Below are 3,137 nucleotides of genomic sequence, written 5' to 3' on the forward strand. Positions count from 1 at the left end.
TCACTGAGATGAACAGATGGGGGCAAACCTGCTCCCTGACTGCCTAGGGAAGGTCTCCAGGGACTAATTGACAGCTTGAAAACACCTTCATCTTCATTTCCTGCCTGCCTGCCCTATAACCTCTCTGTGGGAAAGTTATTTGTAGATTCATTGTACAGATGACGAAAGTGTGGCTCTGAGAGTTTAGGTGCTTGGGTTCAAGGGGTTGGGAAGCCATCCCCAGTGGTGCAACCCAGCTCAAAGTTGGTTAATGTCCAACACAGGAACAAACAAGCTTATGTGTTCATGGTTTTTTGGGGGGGTGGGTAGGGGCTGGAGGGGGACCCCTTGCTTCAGGGAAGATGCAAAGCAGAAGAAACCTGCCACTGGGAATGGAGTTTCAGTGACTTTTCATTTCTTGGATTGGGGCCTAAAATGAATGGTTGATTTGAGGTTCTGTTTGCAGCCTGCAGATTGGGTGTCTTCCTTCATTCCTGAGACTCTGTCCTGAGGGAACTCAGAGTGGGAGTCTTGGGAAGGGGGCTGACCTGGACCAGGGTGATAGCTCCATATGGGCCATGGGGAGGTGACCCTAGTCACTGGGGCAGCAGTACCTTCCCTCCCTTCCCACTTCCCCGCCTCCCCTCTGAGCAGGAGGAGGGAGAAGGCAGGGGCAGGGAGGGGTGGCTGGAGACAGCCTGACTTGCTGTGCCTTGAGCACAGCTGTCTGGAGCTGCCTTGATAGCAATATCTGAATCCCAGCCTGCTTCCAGGCTGAAGGTCTGCCTCTTAGGGAGAGGGCAGTGATGGCTACTTAGCCACAAGTACCAAAGGCATTATTTGAAAGTCAAGAGGCCAGTGAGGTGGCCATTGGTATAATCCAGGGGAGAGATGGTGTGATCTGAGCAAGGCAACATTCAGGAGAATGACATCTGTCATTATCTCCCAGTGGCACCTATCCTACAGAGGAGAAAACTGAGCTCACCCCAGCAGCAAATTGGGGGGGGTAGTGGGGTCCTGAGGCAAGTCAAAGCTCTGTCCTCAGCCCCTCAGCTGGGGTCTGTGTATCTGAGACCTCTCTTGCTGGGCTTGCCCTACGTCATGGGATGCCTGGTGACCTTCCCCCTCCTGTGTGGGTTGCTAGGACAGGAGCAGCCTCTGTGGGGCTCCAGATCTGACCCATCCCCAGACTCTCCCTTCCTGGCTCCAGGAAGTCTGGGGCCCTGCAGACTCCCAGGAATGTCCCTGGCCTGGGCTGGCCAGCTGGAGAGGCCTGGGCCTGCCAGGTCCTCTGTAGGCTGAGCCATTGGGAAGATTGAGGCCCTCAACATCAAGCTTTCATGCGCTGGAGCTGGATTAGATCCAGGAGGGACCTCACCAGTCATCTGAGTCATCAGAGGGGAAAAGGTCCCAGAAAGGGCTATGTCTCACCCAAGGACACACAGTAATTTGAAGATACACAGTGGACAACTCTGTAAAGGATGTAGCTTTTGCATCCATCCTCACCCCAACCTTTCTTGTAGGGCTGTAAGGAAGGCAGGGATCATGATCCCTATTTTACAAAGAGAGAAAATTGAGGTTCCCAGAGAAGCAGTTGATTTGACCAAAGACATAGTGACACAGACCATCTGTGAACCCAGGTCTGTCTCACTCCTTATTCTGAAGTCTTCCCTAGTTCCCATTCTCTTCTCACTCAGTGATTGCTGATCAATCAGCAAACCTTTCCCAAGTACTTAGCCAGGCATCGAGGATCCAGCAAGAGAAATTGGTCACACTTTCTGCCTTCAAGGGGCTCTCTGTCTGGAGTGGCCAAGGAACAAATGCATATGAAGGAGAACAATAAAAAAGACAGAGGAGGAGTAGGGCACTGTGGGCTGGAGCATTCAAGGAAGCCTTCCTGTAGGAGGTGGCATTTCCAGAATTGTTTGCATCAGCGGAGCTAGAGAAGGAGCCCATAAGGTGTGTCTGGGGAGAAGGTTGGAGGAAGGAAGCAGGAAATGAACTACAGTGACAGCACATGTGCCCCTAGAGGGGAGGAGAAAGCAGTTTTTCAAAGGCTGTAGTGTGATGATAAGACCTCTATTGATGCTGGATCAGACAGACCAGATACTACTAAAATCCCAGAGAGACAGGCTAGGTGCTCCTCACTTTGAATCTTCAGCCCCTAGCACTGGGTCTGACATCGGGAGTCAGCTGAATAAATAAATGACCCCAATTTCAACAATTACTAGAAAAGTGCCCTTGGGCAAGTCACTCCACTTCCATGGCCTCAGCTTCATTATCTGTGAGATGGGAGAACTGTAAAACACCCTTGACATGTTTGTTGAGTGGATCTGATGGGAAAATATCTGTAAAAGTGGCTTGTATCATGCTTGGCACATGGTAAGGTGCTTAATAGCTGAAGATATTTCTACTTTCCTTCATTCACTCTTTGTCGTGTGCAACTTAAAAGTGCTTAAAAAACCACAAAGCTGTTGGTCCACTTTGTGAGCCCTTCTCAAGTGTTCAGAAAGGAATGTACATAAAATGGAGGCCTTGCTGGGACAGGCTGAAGTAATGTCATTTTCAGAAGCAGCAAAATGCAGCAGAGCCAGGAGTTATTTGGGGGTTAGTGACTCAGGAACATATGAATGTCGGGAACTGCCCTTTTCTTTATGAATTGTGTCCACACAATTTCAGATATTTCCTGGAAAATAAATGTGAATATAAATATGATATGTATATGTGTATATATGTCAAATATAAATATATACATGGAAATGTATATATGGGGGAAAAGCAAGGCAGGCAGTGAGAGATGCCTGACACCTGAATTTCAACCCCAGCTTTGTCAATGACAGCTGGGTGACCTTGAGTAAAACACTGACCCTCTCTGATCCCTTTGCTCGTCAGTAAAATGGGGATAATATTTCTTGCCTTAATGAGTTATTGAGGGAATTAAATAGAATATAGCTTGTGAAATCACTGCTGGTTGTTGTTATTAAGCAAGTGTTGTCTTTTATGATTAATTATTATTAAGCAAGTGCTGTTCCTATACTCCAAGGTCAGGGAGAAGACTTTAGTTTCGCTCTTGACCCACGGAGCTTCCAGTCTAGTGGCTGGAGCTGGATGAAGAGAACTGGGCCCCTGGGAGGTTGGGGAAGGATGAAAGGTAATCT

Source organism: Manis pentadactyla, chromosome 9, assembly GCF_030020395.1.
Source record: "Manis pentadactyla isolate mManPen7 chromosome 9, mManPen7.hap1, whole genome shotgun sequence".
Classification (NCBI taxonomy): domain Eukaryota; kingdom Metazoa; phylum Chordata; class Mammalia; order Pholidota; family Manidae; genus Manis; species Manis pentadactyla.